Raw genomic sequence first — 11,672 nt, 5'->3', positions numbered from 1 at the left:
TTCGAATCCGGGATCCAGGTCTCGAATATAGTCCTCCGGCTGTGGGGTGGGGTTGTAGATCTCCGCGACAACTTTCCTCCATTCCTATCAAGAAATGGTGGGATTAAGTTCAGCTGGGTACGACTCAAGAGGAGTATTGAGTAAAATTACTGAGCAAAGGCTTACCCAGCTGGGAGGGTTGTACATGGAAAAGCCATCTCGGCACATAAGGCGAGTGAATTCTTCTTTCTCCCCCTTAAAAGATCAGCCAGTATGGCGGCCAAGGCGGCGAAGTTGTCCGAACCCTTACGTCCGCGTCGTGATGCATCGTATTCTCCGTTGTAATGCCACATGGGGAGTCCTCTGGATTTGAGTGGCTGAACACCTCGCATTATTGCAATCGCCATTACCTAAATAATGGATAGTATGGATTGGGCGAGTGTCTTAATCTTGTCCATTAGCTTCTTAACCTACGCACTGTCTTCCTCCTCGAGGCTTCAGGGGTGCCAGCTGTGGCGCTTCTTTAACGGAGCATTGGAGAACGCAGGTAGGCCTCATCGGATTGGGTCTGGGAGAACGACATCTTCAATATAAAACCACTCTGAGGGCCACTCTTCGGATGCCTTCTTCGGAGTGCCGGATAGGTATCCTGTCCCGCCTATGTGCCACACTTCGGCGCCACCCACCTCAATATGGATCCCTTTTGGGAGCGAGGGACGAGGTAGAAAAGCTTCTTCCATAACTGAAAATGGGCCTTGCAGCCTAGGAACAGCTCGCAAAGAGCGACGAAGCACGCGATGTGCAGAATGGAGCCCGTCGTGAGGTTGTGTAGTTGCAGGCCATAGTACTCCAGGAGACCTTGGAGGAAACGATGGATTGGAAATGCAACACCTCTTAATAGAAAGGAAATGAAGCACACTCTCTCCCCTTCTGAAGGATTAGGGAATTTTTTTGCCAAGGCTTCGCTAGTAAAAGAGGTTAATCCCGACCGAACAGGACCTAGATCCATAGGGGGGAGATATCCTTGCACTTGGAGCTTGGTCAGCTGGGCATGGGATACAGAACAACTCTCCCAATCGCCTTTTTGCGGACCGTGGGGGTGGGAGAAAGAACTGGGAGCACTGGCCATGCTTGCGTGGTTTCTTGTGGCAAGCTCTAAGGATTTTCCGCCTGGTATGGAATGGCATCTGAGATTCAATCTCCTTAAATAGACGCCTTCCCTACATGGCCCGGGTGTTATGTGTAAAAATACTTGGACCCTTCATATTCATCTGACACGTGGGAGCCAGAACAACGATGGCGCAGAAGCCAAAGGATATAACATTTAGTGTAAAGCCAAACTATTCGAAGAGCTCACCTTACCAAGACCCAAGATGTAAAAGCCGAATACAGTCCTTTGGTTCAGATGCTTTGAAGTCTGCGGAGGAGGAACCTGCCTTGCAATGCCGAAGACAATTTGCGCATCATACACATTGTCATTGAAGACTGGTTCGGGGGCTACTAAGGGAGTCCTGTATTAGGGGATCCTCGGGCGTCTGGGCTATGTGACATGGGCCAGACTCATGGGCCTTGAAGATACAAGATGGAAGGCTTACCCCGTGTTCGGATGGGACTCTCCTTGGCGTGGAAGGCAAGCTAGGCGCTCGGATATGAAGATTCCTTCCTCTGTAAACCGACTCCGTACAACCCTAGGACCCTCCGGCGTCTATATGAACCGGAGGGTTTAGTCCATAGAGACAATCATAATCATACAGGCTAGACATCTAGGATTTAGACATTATGATCTCGTGGTAGATCAAATCTTGTAACCCCTATACTCATCAAAGTCAATCAAGCAAGACGTAGGGTTTTCCCTCCATCAAGAGGGCCCGAACCTGGCTAAACATCATGTCCCCTGCCTCCTGTTACCTTTGATCCTTAGATGCACAGTTCCGGACCGCCTACCTGAGATCTACCAGTGTTGACACTAACACTTGTTCCTCCCGGGGGCGCATGGCCAAGTGGTAATCAGAGGGTACTTGAGGATCTGGTACTGATCCAGCTTGTTCCTCCTAGTAGTGTCCATCCGAGTGGTAGTGTGTCAGTGCTTTGGTTTTTCGCGCATGCTTTCCGACTGACTATATTTTGTATGCTGTAGATGGCTTGTGAGTTAGGATCCAACTATACTGTGCTGGCGAAGGAGGTGATATCCCTTCGGCTGGACCTGGACACAGAGAAGCTCAAGAGTGCCCGACTACAGAAGGAGAAAACCCTGGGAGGTAAGACATTTCCTTCAGTTGGTAGTTTCACATTGTTTTTCCCTTTTGATTCGGGTCATTCCACTCCGACAGATGTTCATAGCCTGAACACCCAACTCGTAAGAAGGCTCGAGACTTCTATTTCTTTAGAAACCATAAAGCAGACTCTGGAGAAAGGACAAGGACCTGGCGTTGGCTCAGAAGGACGCCAAGACCAAGACCAAGCTTGCCGATGAGAAGTTGGCTTCAGTCAGCAAATTGGAGGAGGAGATTAAGGACCTCAAGGCTGCAGTCATCGCTACCAAATGTGAATCTTCCGAATGGGAGAAGAAATGCATAGATAAAGTCGTCGCCTTTGCGCATGAGAAATAGACTCTGGAGGAGAAGGTTGCACAGCTCACTAAGAAGAAGAATGCCCTGGAGCAATACATTGAGGATTTCTGCACAAAGATGACTGAGACGCTCCCTGGTAAGTCCTTCTTGTCCAAATGGAATTCGCGAGTTGTTAAGTTCTCCTCAATCATTTACTCATGAGTTGCTTTTTCCTGATCAGAGAACTACTACAACACGGAGCTTTTTCCCGATCAGGTCACTCGTCGCCGACAATGCAGCTCTCGCCGTCTTGTGTCTGGAAGAACATTTGGAGAACGCCTTAGGCTATACCATTCCAACGAGGGGTGCCTTGAGCCGGATCAACAAGGAGCTGCAGCCTGATGAGGAGACCCAGATGGACCTGGAGTCCAGCATGACGCAGCTGAATGAGGACCCTGCCCGAGTGAAAGCTTGGAAGAAGTCGGCTACCCGAAGTGGTGCTGGTGTGTGATGACCCACAAGTATAGGGGATCATTTGTAGCTCTTTTCGATAAGTAAGAGTCTCGAACCCAACGAGGAGTAGAAGTAAATGACAAGTTGTTTTCAGCAAAGTAATGTCTGCAAGTTCTGAAATTGTAAGTAGCGGAGTAGTTTGATAGCAAGATAATTTGTAACGAGCAAGTAACGATAGAAGTAACAAATGTGCAGCAAGGTAGCCCAATCCTTTTGAGGCAAAGGATAGGTAAAACAGTCTCTTATGACAAGCAAAGTGTTCGTGAGGGTACACGGGAATTTCATCTAGTCACTTTCATCATGTTGGTTTAATTCATGTCTGGTAATTTGATAATTTGATATGTGGGTGGACCGGTGCTTAGGTGTTGTTCTTACTTGAACAAACCTCCTACTTATGATTAACCCTCCCGCAAGCATCCACAACTATGAGAAAAGTATTAAGAATAAATTCTAACCATAGCATTAAACTTTTGGATCCAATCGGTCCCATACGGAGTAGCGCATAAACTGGGGTCTAAGCTTCTGTCAGTCTCGCAACCCATCATATAATTGCTACTCCAGAATGCATTCCCTTAGGCCCAAATATGGTGAGGTGTCATGTAGTCGACGATCACATGACACCACTAAGGGAATCAAAACGTACATACTATCAAAATATCGAACACATATCAAATTCACATGATTACTTGCAACATGATTTCTCACATGACCTCAAGAACAAAGGTAACTACTCACAAATGATAAACATGCTCATGATCAGAGGGGTATAAAATAGCATATTGGATCTGAACATATAATCTTCCACCAAATAAACCATATAGTAATCAACTACAAGATGTAATCAACACTACTAGTCACACACAAGCACCAACCTAAGTTCCGGTGACAAGATTGAACACGAGGATGAACTAGGGTTTGAGAGGAGATGGTGTTCTTGAAGATGTTTATGAGGATTGCCCTCTCCAAGATGGGAGAGTTGTTGGTGATGATGATGACGATGATTTCCCCCTCCGGGAGGGAAGTTCCCCCGGCGGAATCGCTCCGCCAGAGGGCAAAAGTGCTCCTGCCCAAGTTTCGCGTCGAGGCGGCGGCGCTCCATCCCAAAAGTCCTCTCCCTATTTTTTCTAGGTCAAAACGACCTATATACCAGAAGATGGGCACCGAAGGTGGGCCTGGGTGAGCACAACCCACCAGGGCACGCCTGGGCGCCCTGGCGCGCCCAGGTGGGTTTGTGCCCATGATATGTCTCCAACGTATCTACAATTTTTTATTATTCCATGCTATTATATTATCTATTTTGGATGATAATGGGATTTATTTTACACTTTTATATTATTTTTGGGACTAACCTATTAACCGGAGGCCCAACCCAAATTGCTGTTTTTTTGCCTATTTTAGTGTTTCGCAGAAAAGGAATATCAAACGGAGTCCAAATGGAATGAAACCATCGGGAACGTGATTTTTGGAACAAACGTGATCCAGAGGACTTAGAGTGGACGTCAAGCCATCAAGGAGGTGGCCACGAGGCAGGGGGCGCGCCTACCCCCCTCGGCACGCCCTCCACCCTCATGGGCCCCTTGTTGCTCCACCGACCTATTTCTTCCTCCTATATATATTAATATACCCCACAAACATCCAGGAGCACCACGAAACCCTATTTCCACCACCACAACCTTCTGTACCCAAGAGATCCAATCTTGGGGCCTTTTCCGGAGCTCCGCCGGAGGGGGCATCGATCACAGAGGGCCTCTACATCAACTCCATGGCCTCTTCGATGATGTGTGAGTAGTTTACTTTAGACCTTCAGGTCCATAGCTAGTAGCTAGATAGCTTCTTCTCTCTCTTTGGATCTCAATACAAAGTTCTCCTCGATTCTCTTGGAGATCTATTCGATGTAACTCTTCTTTTTGCGGTGTGTTTGTGGAGATCCAATGAATTGTGGGTTTATGATCAAGTTTATCTATGAACAATATTTGAATCTTCTCTGAATTCTTTTATGTATGATTGGTTTATCTTTGCAAGTCTCTTCGAATTATCAGTTTGGTTTGGCCTACTAGATTGATCCTTCTTGCAATGGGAGAAGTGCTTAGCTTTGGGTTCATCTTGCGGTGCTCGATCCCCGTGATAGAAAGGGAAACGACACATATTGTATTGTTGCCATCAAGGATAAAAAGATGGGGTTTACATCATATTGCATGAGTTTATCCCTCTACATCATGTCATCTTTCTTAAGGCGTTACTCTGTTCGTATGAACTTAATACTCTAGATGCATGCTGGATAGCGGTCGATGTGTGGAGTAATAGTAGTAGATGCAGAATCATTTTGGTATACATGTCTTGGACGTGATGCCTATATACATGATCATGCCTATATATTCTCATAATTATTCGCTTTTCTATCAATTGCTTGACAGTAATTTGTTCACCCATCGTAATACTTATGCTATCTTGAGAGAAGCCACTAGTGAAACGTATGGCCCCCGTGTCTATTTTCCATCATACAAGTTTCCAATCGATTTTATTTTGCAATCTTTACTTTCAATCTATATCATAAAAATAGCAACAATACTTATATTATTATTATCATCTCTATCAGATCTCACTCCTGCAAGTGGCCGTGAAGGGATTGACAACCCCATTATTACGTTGGTTGCGAGGTTCTTATTTGTTTGTGTAGGTACGAGGTGACTCGTGCATGGTCTCCTACTGGATTGATACCTTGGTTCTCAAAAACTGAGGGAAATACTTATGCTGCTTTACTGCACCACCCTTTCCTCTTCAAGGGAAAACCAACGCAGTGCTGAAGAGGTAGCAAGAAGTATTTCTGGCGCCGTTGCTGGGGAGATTTACGCCAAGTCAAGACATACCAAGTACCCATCACAACTCTTATCCTTCGCATTACATTATTTGCCATTTGCCTCTCGTTTTCCTCTCCCCCACTTCACCCTTGCCGTGTTATTCATATCTTTCCCATTTGTTTTCTTGTACCATGTCCGATTCAAAAAGGGCTAAGGGTTCTCTCCTGGGTTTTACCTTGGATAGTCCCTCTGTCCTCTCTAAGCTCATAAATAATGATGTTATGGAGATACCTAGCGGGATTATCAATGAGAGTTTGAATAATTTTGATGCAGATGATCCCAGAATTTTTCGTTATTTACTTGATGAATCTTTGAAAGACGCTTGGGATAGGCTATTAAGAATTCAAGCTAGCTATGTGCCCCAATATCAAACTGAGGTTTACCTGAAAAGATTTTATATTGGTTTACCCTCTTAATTCAAGCAAGTTCTAGATTCTATCTTTGAAGAAGGTTTTCTTGAGAGGGATCCCATTGATACTTATAAAAGGATGAAAAATATATTTGGGCACCCCATGAGTGAGAAGGTTGAATCTACCTCTCTTTTGTGCTTTTACCAAAATGAAACTATCAAATAAATGAGGGCTAGCTTAGATGCCAATTTCCGTAACGTGCTTAATCTCTCTTCCACTATCAATGGACACGTGCTATCTCAAAATATAATGATAAATCCTATATAAAACAAATGGTCTCTTTTCTTTCCTAATACCAAAGATGGCAATACCTAGATCTATCCTTGCTTTTATGCCTAGCTAGGGGCGTTAAACGATAGCGCTTGTTGGGAGGCAACCCAATTTTATTTTTATTCCTTGATTTTTTATCTACCCTCTGTTTTGGTTGTGTTTTTTTGTTTAATTAGTGTTTGTGCCAAGTAGAACCATTGGGAAGACTTGGGGAAAGTCTTTTTGATCTTGCTGTAAAAAACAAAAACTTTAGTGCTCACGAGAATTGCTGCCATTTTTTACTGGAAAGTGCTATTTAGTTAATTATTTGTGCAGATGATTAACAGATAAATTCCTCACGTCCATAAATTTATTTTAGAATTTTTAGGGTTTCAGAAGTATTCTAAACCTACAGATTACTACAGACTGTTCTGTTTTGACAGATTCTGTATTTCGTGTTTTGTTTGCTTATTTTGATGAATCTATGGCTAGTAATAGAGTTTATGAACAATAGAAAAGTTGGAATACGTTAGGTTTAACAGCAATATAAATAAAGACTGAGTTCATTACAGTACCTTGAAGTGGTGGTTTGTTTTCTTTTACTAACGGAGCTCACGAAGATTTTCTTTTAAGTTTTGTGTTGTGAAGTTTTCAAGTTTTGGGTAAGGATTTGATGGATTATGGAACAAGGAGTGGCAAGAGCCTAAGCTTGGGGATGCCCAAGGCACCCCAAGGTAAAATCCAAGGACACCAAAAAGCCTAAGCTTGGGGATGCCCCGAAAGGCATCCCCTCTTTCGTCTTCGTCTATCGGTAACTTCACTTGGAGCTATATTTTTATTTACCACATGATATGTGTTTTGCTTGGAGTGTCTTGTATGATTTGAGTCTTTGCTTTTTAGTTTACCACAATCATCCTTGATGTACACGCCTTTTGAGAGGTACACACATGAATTGGAATTTATTAGAATACTCTATGTGCTTCACTTATATCTTTTGAGCTATATAGTTTGTGCTCTAGTACTTCACTTATATCTTTTAGAGCACGGTGGTGGTTTTATTTTATAGAAATAAATGACATATCATGCTTCACTTATATTATTTTGAGAGTCCTTTAGAACAACATGGCAATTTGCTTTTAGGCATAATAAAAACTTTCGTATAAGTGCATTGGATACTAATAGAAGTTTGATACTTGATGATTGTTTTGAGATATGGAGATAGTGGTATGAAAGTTGTGCTAGTTGAGTAGTTGTGAATTTGAGAAATACTTGTGTTGAAGTTTGCAAGTCCCGTAGCATGCACGTATGGTAAACTTTGTGTAACCAATTTGAAACATGAGGTGTTATTTGATTGTCTTCCTTATGAGTGGCGGTCGGGGACGAGCGATGGTCTTTTCCTACCAATCTATCCCCCAAGGAGCATGCGCGTAATACTTGGTTTTTGATGACTTGTAGATTTTTGCAATAAGTATGTGAGTTCTTTATGACTAATGTTGATTCCATGGATTATACACACTCTCACCCTTCCACCATTGCTAGCCTCTTCAGTACCGTGCATTGCCCTTTCTCACCTTGAGAGTTGGTGCAAACTTCGCCGGTGCATCCAAACCCCGTGACACGATACACTCTATCACACATAAACCTCCTTATATCTTCCTCAAAACAACCACCATACCTACCTATTATGGAATTTCCATAGCCATTTCGAGATATATTGCCATGCAACTTTCCACCATTCCGTTTATTATGACACGCATCATCATTGTCATATTGCCTTGCATGATCATGTAGTTGACATCGTATTTGTGGCAAAGCCACCATTCATAATTCTTTCATACATGTCACTCATGAGTCATTGCACATCCTGGTACAACGCCGGAGGCATTCATATAGAGTCATATCTTGTTCTAGTATCGAGTTGTAACCGTTGAGTTGTAAATAAATAGAAGTGTGATGATCATCAGTAATAGAGCATTGTCCCATAAAAAGGCCAAATAATAAAAGAAGGCCCCCCCCCCAAAAGGGGGCAATGCTACTATCCTTTTTTCCACACTTGTGCTTGAAAGTAGCACCATGATCTTTATGATAGAGAGTCTCTTGTTTTGTCATTTTCAAATACTAGTGGGAATTTTTTCATTATAGAACTTGGTTTGCATATTCCAACAATGGGCCTCTTCAAGTGCCCTAGGTCTTCGTGAGCAAGCAAGTTGGATGCACACCCACTTAGTTTCGTTTGTTGAGCTTTCATACATTTATAGCACTAGTGCATCCATTGCGTGGCAATCCCTACTCCTTGCATTGACATCAATTGATGGGCATCTCCGTAGCCCATTGATTAGCCGCGTCGATGTGAGACTTTCTCCTTTTTTGTCTTCTCCACATAACCCACTTCATTATATTCTATTCCACCCATAGTGCTATATCCATGGTCACGCTCTTGTATTGCGTGAAAGTTGAAAAAAGTATGAGATTACTAAAGTATGAAACAATTGCTTGGCTTGCCATCGGGGTTGTGCATGATGAGAGCATTCGTGTGTGACGAAAATGGAGCATGACCAAACTATATGATTTTGTAGGGATGAACTTTCTTTAGCCATGTTATTTTGAGAAGACATGATTAATTTGTTAGTATGCTTGAAGTATTATTATTTTTATGTCAATATTAAACTATTATCTTGAATCTTTCGAATCTGAACATTCATGCCACAATAAAGAAAAAAAATTACATTGAGAAATATGTTAGGAAGCATTCCACATCAAAAATTCTGTTTTTATCATTTACCTACTCGAGGACGAGCAGGAATTAAGCTTGGGGATGCTTGATATGTCTCCAACGTATCTATAATTTTTGATTGTTCCATGCTATTATATTATCTGTTTTGGATGATAACGGGCTTTATTTTACACTTTTATATTATTTTTGGGACTAACCTATTAACCAGAGGCCTAGCCTAAATTGCTGTTTTTTTGCCTATTTCAGTGTTTCACAAAAAAGGAATATGAAATGGAGTCCAAACGGAATGAAACCTTCGGGAACGTGATTTTTGGAAAAAAACATGATCCAGAGGGCTTGGAGTGGACGTCAACCAATCAACGAGGTGGCCACGAGGCAGGGGGCGCGCCCTCCACCCTTGTGGGCCCCTCATTGCTCCACCGACCTACTTCTTCCTTCGATATATATTCATATACCCCGCAAACATCCAGGAGCACCATGAAACCCTATTTCCACCGCCGCAACCTTCTGTACCCAAGAGATCCCATCTTGGGGCCTTTTCCGGAGCTCCGCCGGAGGGGGCATCGATGACGGAGGGCCTCTACATCAACTCCATGGCCTCTCCGATGATGTGTGAGTAGTTTACTTCAGACCTTCGGGTCCATAGCTAGTAGCTAGATGGCTTCTTCTCTCTCTTTGGATCTCAATACAAAGTTCTCCTCGATTCTCTTGGAGATCTATTCGATGTAACTCTTCTTTTTGCGGTGTGTTTGTCGAGATCCGATGAATTGTGAGTTTATGATCAAGTTTATCTATGAACAATATTTGAATCTTCTCTGAATTCTTTTATGTATAATTGGTTTATCTTTGCAAGTCTCTTCGGATTATCAGTTTGGTTTGGCCTACTAGATTGATCCTTCTTGCAATGGGAGAAGTGCTTAGCTTTGGGTTCAATCTTGCGGTGCTCGATCCCAGTGACAGAAAGGGAAACGGCACGTATTATATTGTTGCCATCGAGGATAAAAAGATGGGGTTTACATCTTATTGCATGAGTTTATCCCTCTACATCATGTCATCTTGCTTAAGGCATTACTCTGTTCTTATGAACTTAATACTCTAGATGCATGCTGGATAGCAGTTGATGTGTGGAGTAATAGTAGTAGATGCAGAATCATTTCGGTCTACTTATCTTAGTCATGATGCCTATATACATGATCATGCCTAGATATTCTCATAATTATTTGATTTTCTATCAATTGCTCGACAGTAATTTGTTCATGTACCGTAATACTGATGCTATCTTGAGAGAAGCCACTAGTGAAACGTATGGCCCCCGGGTCTATTTTCCATCATACAAGTTTCCAATCTATTTTATTTTGGAATCTTTACTTTCGATCTATATCATAAAAATACCAAAAATACTTATATTCTTATTGTCATCTCTATCAGATCTCACTCTTGCAAGTGGCCGTGAAGGGATTGACAACCCCTTTATCGCGTTGGTTGTGAGGTTCTTATTTTTTTGGGTAGGTACGAGGTGACTCGCGCGTGGTCTCCTACTGGATTTATACCTTGGTTCTCAAAAACTGAGGGAAATACTTATGCTGCTTTACTGCACCACCCTTTCCTCTTCAAGGGAAAACCAACGCAATGCTCAAGAGGTAGCAGCCCACCTAGTGGGCCCCCTCTGGTAGTTATTCGCTCCAATAATTCTTAAATATTCCATAAAAAATCTCCATGAAGTTTCAGCTTGTCTTGATTTGTGCAGAATAGGTAACCTGACGTAACTTTTCTAGGTCCAGATTTCCAGCTACCGGAATTCTCCCTCTTGGTGTGTACCTTGCAAATTATGAGAGAAAAGGCATTAGAATTACTCCAAAAAGTATTATTATGGATAAAAACATCATAAATAACAGTAAGAAAACATGATGCAAAATGGACATATCAACTCCCCAAGCTTAGACCTCGCTTGTCCTCAAGCGAAAACTGAAATCGAAAAACATGTCCATATGCTTTGAGAGAGAGGTGTTGATAAAAACAAAATACGAACATACAAGCATCATGTTGATTATTATAACAACAACAAACTTAAACATAGGACTATTATCATAGAACTTTCATCATATACTTCTCGTGCATAAGTAATAGTTCATCACACAATCGAAGTATAAAACAAAAACTCTATTAGAAACCAACAAACTATGTTCTCAGTCAACTTTGCAACTACCATTCATCATCTTTTCACGAAGGGTCACATGTTGGAGCCTTTAGGCAAGTCCACATACTCAACCATCATATAGTCTTCTATGATTTCTAACACACACCGTGTACACATGAGAAGAACGTTTCAACCGGACACATAGAAAGATAGGGGCTTATGGATTCGACTCCCAATGTACTC

Source organism: Triticum aestivum, chromosome 7A (assembly GCF_018294505.1).
Source record: "Triticum aestivum cultivar Chinese Spring chromosome 7A, IWGSC CS RefSeq v2.1, whole genome shotgun sequence".
NCBI lineage: Eukaryota > Viridiplantae > Streptophyta > Magnoliopsida > Poales > Poaceae > Triticum > Triticum aestivum.
Note: the sequence above shows the minus strand (reverse complement) of the source record.